Source organism: Cylas formicarius, unplaced genomic scaffold (genome assembly GCF_029955315.1).
Source record: "Cylas formicarius isolate icCylForm1 unplaced genomic scaffold, icCylForm1.1 PGA_scaffold_4__25_contigs__length_36172078, whole genome shotgun sequence".
In the NCBI taxonomy this organism is placed as follows: domain Eukaryota; kingdom Metazoa; phylum Arthropoda; class Insecta; order Coleoptera; family Brentidae; genus Cylas; species Cylas formicarius.
The window spans coordinates 28346182-28359205 of record NW_026844334.1 but is presented as its reverse complement, the minus strand read 5'-3'; the positions used below and the strand labels follow the sequence as shown (position 1 = coordinate 28359205).

The following is a 13024-nucleotide window of genomic DNA, read 5'->3' as shown; positions in this document are numbered from 1 at the left end:
TGCTCACTGCTGGGCAAAGATTGACCATAAAGCGAAGCCAAAAAAATACAATAGAATAAAAACTGGAGAAATGCAGGATCCTTTTTCTAGCTGTTTGCATATTGTATTGCATCCTTTGAAAGTTTGGCGCAAATGCTTTGAAACCAGTGACTTTCATGTTTTCCTTTAAACACAACAACACAAAGAAGGTTTTGGTTATTTTCATTGAGTGACTATCTCATCAATGAAAAAAAAGTTCTCTAGATCAGAAAGTACCTCTGTAAAAACGCACAAAAGGAGGGTTCTTCATTTACAAAAGTTCTAGTGATAACTTAAACTTGAAAAATTTTTAAAGAATTAAAGCGCAATAAAAATTAGAAAAGTTCAGGATGAACTGTACTGAAGTGAAAAAAAATTGTTCATAAATGCACCAAATTTTTTTGATATTTCCTTTTCTAAAAGAAGTAAGCAACTCTAAAGAAAATGGATTTTCAAAAACCACATAGAAAAAATGATTAGCGAATGTAACAAATTTAAAAAAAGGAGCACAAAGCAATTCTTAAATCCCAAAACTGCAATATCTTTCTATATTGCGCTTTTCTATTCAAATGTGAAGTCTAATAGTGACAGATATGATATATTAAATTTTAGTTACATTTTATTCCATTTTTGTATATTTGTACTGTTTGCAACTCTAATTTTGAGGGTGTTGACTTGATTTACTTTTTCAATTTTATTTATTATTGTTAGTTAAGTATTATTTCGTAGCAGTAGCAAAACGTTTTTTTTCAGATGTATTTTATATTTATTTATTGATTAAATCCCCTTCTGCATTTTTTTAATTTCTAGTCAATTTTTTCCATTGTACAAAGTAATAGCATTACCTGCGAAACGAATAATGTTATTATTTAATTACCAACAATGAACTTTCAGTTTTATTTAAACTCACCATCTGAAATTTAGAATAGTTAGAGCAATTAATAATAAAGTTCACAAAGGCCGGCGCGCACAGATAATTTTGGAAAATTTAGGTAAACCCGAGTCAATCATCGAGGGACTCGACTTCATTATCCCGCGTCGTCTGAAACTCCCCCGGCGAAAATTAATTTGCCGAAATCCCCCAGCAACAATTACCCCTTTTAACGCTATAAACTCCCAAAAGAGTCCTGCAAAATACAACTCTCCGGAACAATCAGCCACCGGGTTAGTCATCAGTTTCAATCCAATAAGATCTAACGAATCCTGATAATTGAATCCTGCAACGTATCGGGCCCGCAGGACAATCAGGTAAGTCCGGCGATCGTTCACGAGCGGCATTCGTTCGCGATATCCGACCGTTTTGTTGTTGTCGGCGGTGCGAAGGCGTTTGGACGGCGCGAATCAGTCGTCGTCAAAGCGTCTTGCAGAAGGACGCCCGAGACGCTTTCAGTAGCGATTCCTGCGGCGTCGTTATCGCGCTCTCTTGTCGATCGCGTTTTGTTTGTAATAAGAGTCGTCTTGGAAACTTTTTGACCGGAGAACCGATTTGCATTTTGCCGCAATCGAACGGCAGTGTGGGTTCGGTTGGTTTGGGGGTTAGTGGCGAGTTCTTGGACGACTCGGATTGGGTTTTCCAACATTCAAGGTAGGAACCCTTTTTCTGTCACAAGTTCCATGTGACGTCGATGAACACGGAACCGCAACAACTTTCTTTCTAGGGCGACCTTGGTTTAACGTAACTCTTTTTTTCAACAATTGTAATAATAAAAACTAAATAAATAAGTTTTTAATTTCAATTCGCTTTTATAAAAATAAAAAAAACACGTCCTTGACAGCTTTCTTAAAGTTTTTGATTATGTTGATATATTTCGGAGAATTTGTTAGATGATTATATATTAATTATAATAAGGTTCTTTCTCCGTTATCGAAAGTCTGTAATGATATGTGTTGTTGTCAATTTAAATTAAATTAAATTAAATATTCTGGATTTCAATATTATTATTATATGTTATGGTCCTCTTTTGTATAATAAAAACTATCCCACAATATTCTGCCATAACGTATAACAGATTCAAAATTAGCACAACAGACAACAATATCTCAATTCCTAAGAAGTTTACAATTTCCTAAACTTAGCATTTGTTTTATTTAATCCTATGAGGGCGAGTTGACTTTGTTTCGTTCCATATAAAATAATTTTCTATTACTTTGTTTTGCCCAAACTACCAATTTATATCATCAATTGCAAGCTGCCAATGCAGCCGATCGATGCAGGTCGATAGTTGTTTAAATTGTACAGATTTCCTTTTTATGCACTAATATAATTAGAGCCAATTTGAGAAGACAGAAAAAAACAGACGGAAAAGACAGCGTGCTTCATGAAATAGTTTACTAAATATCACAAAACTTGTGGTACTTTTGTCATTCAAGTCGTTTTGTATGAGAGCAGCTATCAAGTGCTTATGAAAGTCGTTTTCTGTTATTTGTTTTTAACATAATTAGCAATGCATTAAGCTTCTGTTTAATAATATTTGGTTTTCAAGATGTAGGATGCTTCTTTTTTTCGTTGCTGTTAGTTATAGTAGGAGGAAAGTATTTATTGAAAATATTTAATACTCTTTTATAAAAGTGTTTCAAAGATCATTTTTTTGCCAAATGATCTGAGATATGAGCCTGTATTACAACAGATTGTTCATTAATATATGAATTTGTGAAAATATTATGTGGACAACTACTCCAATTTTCATATATTTGAATATATGTTTCATATATTTCAAAATTCCATAGGATAAATGAAGCAGGTAACATTTTCGTAAGGTTGACAAGGCACAAAATCCGTTTTAATGTAAGAAAAAATTAATCAATGGCCAAGTAGACTAAGGATTAAGCTTAGAGCTAAAGTTATAGTGAGTTTATTATTTTGACATATTGGATACTGCTTGGTTCGTCTTGAAGTTGGTTGGTTTGTATAACACTCTAAACCATTACTTAAGAGAGCAAAATTTTGGAGGCACTAGTATACTTTTACTATTAAATATTGAATGACATTAAGCTCCACACGATTCACGTAGCTGCTACTGTTATTTGTCGATGTGTCTTTCATTATTCTTAGGTTTGATTTTCTATAAATTGTAACGTCATAATGATATTGCTATAACTTTTGAGGTTGAAGTTTGTCGCTAGCTAAGCTCATGATTATAACTAAAACAGGTAATATTTTTTAAAAGTTTGGTTAGCGAGGTTCAAATATTCTTTTTGGAAAATATTAGGCGTTGTTCAGGTATTGATTGCAGAATTACATCTGCAACTTGATTCAAGCAAAAATTATACTCATCACTTTATTATTCATCAAATCTCTGATACTGGAAGAAATTAGTATTTCGACAGGAATAAAGCTTCTAAATTTGAAAATTTGTTAGAAGTATTGTATAAATTGCTTTCCCTCGATATACTTCTTCATATTAAGAAATTATGGGACGCGACTAGTTTCGGGAGATTCCCAGAAAATGGTTGTATGTATCGCAAATCATTATCTTTTAATTATAATGTTCTTAACACTTCTGCGTTTTTTGCTTGAATTCGTATTTATTTGGGGATGTAGTAGCGCATTGAAACAAGATTAAGTACGCCACAAATGTAAAAAATAACAATAAAAAAATAAAAATTTGTCGCAAAATTTAAAAAGACGGCGGTTATTACTCAGACATATATCATGAGATTAGAAAAATTTTGGTACACACTTTCAGAGGGAGGGGAAAAAGTGGCAATGAAAATGTGCAATTTATTTTAACACTCGGCTTCAAAGAGAGCCAGGAAAGAAATTTATCTCGTGGGAGCAGACCAGAAGAAAAACAGCACTTTAGAATTTTGTTGTATACATTGCATTGATTTTTCGCTAGGTCGATGCTTGTTGTGGAAGATATAGAAAACAGTTTCCCGCAAATTAAATACGTTTGCAAGTTTAGGTACGCCCCATAGTAATTTGAGATTTTATCTTATAATTAATATCTTTTTTAGTTATTTACAGTTCAGGAAATAATTGCAGTGCAGTTCTCTATTTATGAAGTACTTATGCCACAGACACAATTTTTATTTTATTTAGAATTTTTCTTCCGTCCTTGTTTTTCCGTGACAACACTTCAACGCACTATAGTTCACTACGTCAAAAGTGAACCGAAGTAACCGACAGTTTTTACGCGATATCGCGATCAGGTTTATAACTAGATACGTATATCTTTGGTTAATTTAATAAATAGACGTATGAATATTAATAACAAACTGGTTTTTGTCGCGAGGTATGTAGTTGCGTTGGTTCTTTGTCTTACTGTTATCGTTGACAAGTACCTAACTAGGAAACTTATCGGAAACCTATACTTTTTGCGTCGTTATCATAAGATGTTCGACCGCGCACGACAAACAAAACTGCTGATTTCTCGAGAGTGAAGTTTCATGGACATGTGCAAAGTCAAGATTGCAAGAACGCTACTCGCTACTCTATATTCGCGCGAATAGGCGTGTTTACTTGTAGGAAGTGTGTTTGTCTTTTGTCAGGCCTTGCAGTTCACAATTTTTTCAGTATAATATATGAAAAATTCGTTGGTATTGTTTAGAAGACAATGATTAAAAAATGCACTTTCGTTACATCTAGGAGTAGTTAAAAAAATTGAAACAGTTTATATTGAATTTTATTAAAAAGAAGTTTTAAATTAAATTAAATTTAACTTTTTATTAATGCAGGTAACCATACTTGAATATACAGTATCGTAAAAAAACGTTCGGGGCTTTAATTTCTTTCAAGAATTCTTCATTGAATGTGTAGGGAAATTCAAAATTCAGTAACGAAATTTAGACTTTAAAGGTCTTGTCGTTTTTGGGGTATTACCATCAAAATAAAAGAATAGGTTACGTTTCTTAGTTTCCAACGTGATAGGGAACAGGGCAATATTTTCAATATTTCTGCTTTTTCGTTCTGACTTTTTTTGCTGTGCGCCGCTGGTATGTTCCAACATACAAAAAGGAAATTCGGTTTTGTTAAAAAAATATTTTATTCTCTGGAAATTGTAATTATTTTTTAAGGAAATATATTATAATAGTACATTTTGCAATTGTGTTGTAATTTGTTTAACATTAAAATAGAAAATCTTTAATTTTTAACACCCTGTTTGCGGCACATGTTTATAAGAAAAAGAAGTTTCGTTAGAAGATTTTAATACTGAATTTTAAAACACTTTACACCACCGAACCGAAAAGTCAAGGTTTTCGACAACAATTGAAAAATTGAACAAATGACCAGAAATAAAACAAAACAATTTTTACACATCCTTGTACATTTATTAATATTTTTATTATTTTATTAACACATGCGAGAGACATACTACTATTTTGAGAGATAGAGCAAATATAAAACTAAGTTTTGCTTTTTATTTTTTGGATTTTTTTTGCCATTAGTTTATCTAATATATTTTTATATCTATATATTTGGATTATGTTATTATATTGTAATATATGCATTAAACAATATTTACTGGTAACCCATAATGTCTTGTTTGAACAAAAGAAAAATTTGGGTAGAGACCAAGCATTAAAAACAGCAGTAACAATTCAGCAGTAAGCAAATACGTCGGCCCTTTTAGTTTCGTTAATTATATTTGTGAAATTTGGATACTAAACTAAAACACCAAACTTCAACCTTAGTAGTAAGTTTTGGCAAATATATTTGGCGATTTTACAACTCAATGATACCTCTGGTGGAAAAAAATATTACTATAGTTTGGAAGTAAAATTGGGAATTGTTGCATTGTTTTCTTACGACGTTCAGGATTGCTTTGCTTTTTTTATGTTGATATTATTTTAAAAAACAATTAGTTTGATATGTTCGGGATTCAGTGTCTCTATGGATTCACCCGAAATCCAAATACAAAGCAAATTGGTCTGTTGATGGATGCTACTCAAGAATTTTAAAGAACGATTAGGTTTTAATTTTTATTCTTGGGTCATGTTCCACAAAAAGTGGTTGGCCGACGAGTTGTGTTTCTTTACATTTAGCAGCGCCACTATCGGACAATAAATGCGCCCAGTTTAGTTGCAATATACGGGGTGATTCAAAAATCAGTAAGAGAAAAGAGGATATTTTATATACTTGTTACCCTTAAGCGAAACTAATGAATAAAAAATTGTCTAGCGAATACGGGAGCAAATAGTTCTGTCATTCATTCATTCTCGGCGATGCGTTTGTTACAGTCTGCTGCGCCGTAACACCGACACTTATTAATCAATAGCTACCACAACGTCGAAAGCGAAAATGTAATATAGCGCACAATATACCGTTAGATTGTATTTAAATCCAAATCTGTCAGCTACACTTCCAACAAAAACGAGAAATCCGGAATTCGCGAGGCTAGTGCTCCGACACAAAATATTTAAATGGACTCACACACCCATTAAGTCATATTAAAGAAGTAAGTGTTGCTAACCTTCGAGATCGAGTCGTGGTAGGCACAAGACACTTTGCAACGATCCGATAGAAAATAAATAAAGAACAAGTTGATAAATACCAAGCGGAGTGTAAGCGGAATTTCATGGTCGATTCGATTTGCCAAAGGTTTCGTGAGTTCGTCTTCAATTTGATACCGAAATACATTTCGGGAACAATTTCTGTTGGATCACTATAAACACATGCCGAATAGACAGTAATCTAGTAGATATTACAGCATTTTAATTATTTCTCTCTTCATTATACAATTCTAGATGATCGTAGTTGTGGTCAAACAAAAGGACTAATCCGAAAGCAGACATATAGCAGGGTAAGGGCTATCTACCAGAAAAAAAAGCATAGCCCAGATGAACTATAATCTTAATTTGTTTGGCAAACACATCTACCGAGATTCAAAGAGTACATTTCTTGCGGAAACCTCAGAATGTTTTCAATGTTAGCGTTCCACCCAAAAGCAGCTGAGAGAATGTATTTTTTGAGCAAGGTCATTTGGTTGAAAAAATAGAGGTTACCTGGAAATTTCTCCGGGAGTTTTGAAAATTGGCGGTTTAATAGATTTTGATGTGCTCTTTCCAAATTTACTGTAAAATGCGTCGGAAAGGAGTTATTATCAAAAAACTGCTTTTGAGCGCCATTTTTTCAATATGGCGGCGCGCGGCAAAAATACGAGGTGGAAAAGTTGAAATTTGCCAATTTTTAAAAAATACCGGAAAACCTTCCAAGTAACAATACTAAATGTCTGTACTAATACGAAATCGATCTTTTTAACGTCTTTTCGATTGTTGATGAGATAAATGGATTGATGCCGCAACATGAATTTTGTCTCTTTTGGACCCGGTACTGGCCAGTAGACTCTCCTCAGTCATAAAGTATTTTTTTTAGTTTCAATTATCTGCAAATCAACTTTAAGTTTTTATAAGTTATCCTCAATTTAAAATTTTTAATGTGATCTATAAAATGCCCCTTAGAGTCAGTCCATTTAGATGCCGGTGCCTATTGGGATGTCATTAATTCTTATGATCATTTTATTTTTAACATAGAGACTTGAGAGACAGAAACTAACTCCGATGATTTACACGAATTCAGTCTCAGCAGATGATAGGATGCAGTCTTATATAAGTTGCTTAAGTCAGTGTTAATTCTAGTTTCTTGCCCGACAAAAGAAAATAGATTTGTGTATCATCAGCATTAATATGATAATTGCAATATTTCAAAGACTTTACGTATACAAAAATTATTCGCTATAAGATTTGGTGTTTCCCGGGGTCGTCTGTTAGGATTTCATTATTTCAGTCAACTAAATAATTAAATACTTAAACAGCAGTCAAGTAACTGCAGTTTTGCAGACAAATGTTATAAAAGTCAGAAGGAAAGATAATAAAATAATTTTGTATACAAGATTTTGCAGATACATTGAGGTGAGAGCGGGAAGCTGAGAATTGAGACAGTAAATAATTCAGAATATTTGGACTTCGTACCTAGAAACTATATTTATATAGTGTCAAATTTTACATCCTCTCACTACAAAATCTTAGTTGCAATATTTACGGCAATCCATTAAAAAGTTTAGCAGAAATTCAGCGTCTAAAGATCACATCACAGGGCTTTAGAATCTTAAGTGTAAAAGGAATTTCGGTGATGAATGGGATTTACTGTATTGATATTAATATTATGGAGTGTTTGAATATTAAGTGCAGATTAGTTTATGAGCCTTTAAATTACAATAAAAAGTTGGAATTCTATATTTCATTAAATCATAGTAGTCAGTATGTTTAAAAAGCTGCATTATTCTTTGAAGAGGTAATAGAACAACATGTTTTGTATATTTGTATTTAATTGTGTCATCCTAGGATTACGTTTCAATTTTTCCTAGATTAAGTTCGAATATAGAAAATTTTTCCATCCAAAATCGGTTATTGTCCATTATAAAAAAGATTTATTATAGAAATAATGATTCAAAACCCCATTGGTTTTATTAAATAGTTGTTTTATTATTCATCGATATTCTTGTAATCATATTATTGTGAACATTGTTCAATTCATAATGAGTTTGAAGAATATATTTTCTTTGCTCTGACTGCTTACAGTCATTTCAAAGATTTCTCTCAATTTGCCTACATGGCTGCATTTGGTTAGTATCGGTAAATTGATCTTACGCAATCGAAAATAAAATGTCAATGTGGTTCGTCTCAATTTAACATGTAGCGTCCCCACTCCACTTAAACGATGTTTGTGGTGAACGTTTTCTGAGAATCGAAGCAAATAATAACTCGGTGTCGCCGTAAATTTGTTCTAATGATGGTTACCCAGATTATAGTTTATAAATTTTAAACTCACACGACGAAAACAATTTTCAACAATATTTTCCATATTTGGATAGAATGATTGCTTCTCGAAAGAAGGTTAATCCAGTAGTGAAACATTTGATCTTTAATTTTATGTATTATTTAGTCAGTACTTCTTTATTTACAAATTTTACTCCGAATAGGGTCACAGATGTACTACAAATATATCAATATTTTTCTATCCTTATCTCGAAATTTATTTCTGGCATTTTCAATGATAAAATTTACGAGGCTGCTAGTAATTATAAATTTTTTAAAGAGTAAAATGCAGGATATGCGGCCTTATATTTAAAAGAAGTATTTTTTTGGAGAGATATCGACAGTCGATTAGGCGACGAACACCCACTATATGCCAGGATTTTATTTTGCACCGCGACCATTTACCACTAATGGATAAAACAAACAATTTGAGAATACCTTGGTACAATTGCCTAACGAGAAGTTGTCGCGAACAATTAATTCGATGGATATTGGGTCAATGTTGGAAAAGAGATTTAACGCGGTTACAATTACGCCTCTTAATGTAGGTATATGGTTCAAGTCGAGCAACGCCATTATTATAATTAGTTGTGAAGTGAACGGTTGATTAATTAACTAGAAAATAATAGGATAATGTAAACGCCGTTTTAGTCAAGGGGACCTTTTTTGACTCCTAGGCTGCCTTTTTTCTGTTATCGGTTCACGATAGTCCTAATTTGAAAACAAATGATCATTTATAGTGAATTTATAAATAGTTATTAAATTGTATTCAGCCGGAAGCGGATACTTTAAATATTACCTTCGCTGATAATTTAAAACGTGGGAATTTAGTTTGTCCGTTTTCCCTGAACGGGCAGCAAAACAAGACATATCTCAGATTGATCACATAGATGAGGCGTTATATAGCGACGAGCATCATTTTAGGATTCTTAATTGACATCTGATTTTTAAAAGAGTAAATAGTTTTTAATACGGCGACAACACGAAAACGTTTCGCTACAGTTTTTGAGCAACGATAATTAGTTAAACAACAGAACGATAGATTGTGGTCCCGATTAATTTCCAAAATGTACAAATTGGACTAAATTGCTTGCAACTCCTCTATAATTTGAGAGACAAGAAATATTGGTTGTAGATAGTTCTGAACAATGTCCAGTACACTGGAACCACTGCACGAATACTTAAACAGATTGTAGCTATGGTTAGTTTTGGTTGCCTTTTTGTCATTGTCATTTTTTAGAAATGGTTGTCGTTCTCTTTCAAAATTTTGCGCATTTTGTCTGCTGGCAGTGCTAAACCAGCTCCTTTTTTTCATAGATCGAGGAGTTCGCACGACACAATCGACACAATCTTGGGTCCTCTTGCTTTTGAAATATTCACCCCTGATATTTTTAATTTCTTGAATTAGTGCTGCTTTCATCAATATGCTGACGATACTCAGATTTATTTTTCGCTAGCTGCCAGTGAGGTGATTATCATAAAGAAAAACAAAGATTTTCATTGTACATAAATTGGTATATGTTCAGAGTACTTTTGAATCGTTCTGCATTAAAGTTGAGTCATTCTTGTAGAAACCTAGGACTTATTTTTTATTCAGAACATGAGATTTTCTCAAAAAAACCCACTGAAAATTAAGATTGTATGTATATTCTAGAAACTGGTCCCAAATTATGGATAACAGATTCATTGATCCGTTGCCCTGCTTTGTTGCAAAGAGATAAGAAAAGTTTCCAAAAATTTCAAAATTCCAGTCTCAGATTTGCTTATGATGCGCGCAAATGCGATCATGTCACGCCATTTCTTCAACTGTCCGGATAGCTCACGTTAAGCGAAAGATACACTTTGTATTTGTTTTTAAGGTTCGATCTACTGGGTGTCGTGATTATCTTGCAAAAAAATTATTAATGCATATTCCGAAATTCGCGATCTTCCTACGCGCCACCATGCCTTGACGTCAGATCAGTTCTAACCATCCATCTTTAAAATAAAATTAAAAAATCATCTTTTGAACCATCACAAGCTTTAGCAGCATTAAGGTTCTTCTTTATATTGGAGTGTGCCAGCTGTTGTGTCATAATATATCCGATTGTTAATTAAATTGTTATAGTCAGCTATAAAACCCCTCAAATACAGGGTTAGTAAAAAGGGTCGAAACGCTTAAATCTCTTCAATACCGCTAAGGATGAATACGAAATTCGGAATCCAAAGGTTCCTGAGAATTTATTTATGTCGCATTGTTTGTAGCCTACTAAGTTTATTGAGATCCCAAATTTCTTAAATCTTACTTCTAATAAGTGTTTGTAATTATATCGATATCGACATCCAAATGGTAACAAATTGAATTTTTTGACTCTAATATAGTTTTCACAAAAAAGCGTTCGAGATTGTCCCATGTATTGTTAGACAGATTTTATTTTTCTAAAAACATTTTTCGAAATTTTATTGGGCAATTCTACATAATAAAAATCTTAGTAGACATGTAATAATAGTTTTCAACAACACAATTCAAAAGCAGCAATTTAAAGCTGCTTAGCCTTGCACATATTCCACAACACGATTACAGAACCTAAATATATTTCAAAAAAAGTAATGCCAGTGTTGAGAAATAGCTGCTCAGATCTACGATATTAACGCAGTGAAATTTTTTTAGGCAATTGCTTTAAGTAATGACTGGCCATGCGTAAAAATTACTTACGAAAACCATTTGCGCTAAACCGTAATGAAATCAATGAATTTCAAGGTCATTGTCAGAAGTGGTTCGCTAACATTTTTATTTAGTTTTTAATTATCATTTTTTTAATTGCAAATGCAAAAAGTTCATCTTCTGACCTGTTCTTGCAGAAATTCGTAGACGATTTTCGCAATGCACTTAGTGAAAAATCCGTCTACCAAGAGAATATGTTGTTGCGAACGTTGCCTATCCGCTGAAGAAATAACGTACAAAACATGGCCGAACGCGGCATTTTAAGTGTCGAGTCGTGTCGACCGAACAATGAGTGAAAGTGTTAGGCAAAAACGCAAATTAACTGAATCAACGTATAACATTTGCCGGGGATAGTCTTGAAACAGATTAATTTCGTGCCAAATGGTGAAATTGCAACACGCAATGCAATGGATTTTTTCAATAACAAACGGATTATATTAATAAATGTTACCGACTGTTTTGCTTAATAGTTTAACTTTTTTTTTAATGTTTTTTATTCGTTTACATAACTTGTTGGAAAAGGACAACTAGGGGACATCTAAGCTTCATATTAATGCACTCCGCATTTTCGGCTTGCTCTTCTTATGACGGCGACATCGAATGTTCTTTTCCATATTATAAAAAATTTTTAGTATGCCTGTTGGCTGGACATCTAAAAGGGACATGACGGCGACATCGCGAATCGTTGCGATGTCGTTGAATGTTCTTTTGCATATTATAAAAAAGAATTGAATATGACTCTTGGGTTCTTTAGAGCTTAACTGAAACTGCTCTGAAGAAGCCAATAGGATTTTTGGAGAACCGTGAGCAAGTTCGACTCATCACCAACCGATGCAGGAATAATCCAGAAGATTTTTAAATAGTATATTTAAGACTAAGTTGTATTTTGTCAATTATCCAATAACTTAATTTTTGTTTAAGCCAATTAAATGAAAGGGTGCGACTAAAGTTCAGTCAGTGTCAGTTTGGTACACTCTAACTTTTTATTTTTTGAAACCTATATTTTAAAACTGTTTTACTTTTGTTCGTGTTTTCGTTGTAGGTCATAATTATGTCAGCCTTGAAAAAGATACATGACGTTCTTTCAATTCTAGAGTAGTATAAACAAAAACAGCGACCCTGACATGCATTGGCTTGATGTCAAACGAGCCTTTACAACCACAAACGAAAAGTTTCTCTTAAAAGAAAAAACAGCAAGTAAAAACAAGTGGATGCCCGAAGATATTCTAAAATTGATGGAGGAATAAAGGCAGCGTGCCTAAAGGCCGAAGGGCTTTGTAGGCTTGTTAATAGTTTTTATCTTAATAAAAAATAAAAGAAATAGCGGGGTTATACAACAATAGACCACTAAGCCTCATTAAAAATCAACTCAATGAAATGGTGACAGAACACGAGAAATTGCTGCAGGTATGGAGAGAATATACAATTGGTCTTTTCAACCACGATTGACCAGATAATCCCCCAATAGAAATATCTACTCTGTCAGGACCGAGCATATTGAGGAATCTAATGAAAAATAACAAAGTTCCAGGTCCCGATGATGTG

At 33.1% G+C, this 13024-nt stretch overlaps 1 long non-coding RNA gene across 1 annotated transcript in view; it reads left to right on the top strand.

Annotated features, from left to right (window-relative positions):
- Positions 1-1286: 1286 nt before the first annotated feature.
- The window catches only part of LOC132701360 (uncharacterized), a 32035-nt gene continuing 20297 nt past the window's right edge, over positions 1287-13024 (top strand). The window contains exon 1 of the long non-coding RNA XR_009618775.1: positions 1287-1603. This is a non-coding gene — a long non-coding RNA (uncharacterized LOC132701360). The remainder of the gene's footprint in view (positions 1604-13024) is intronic.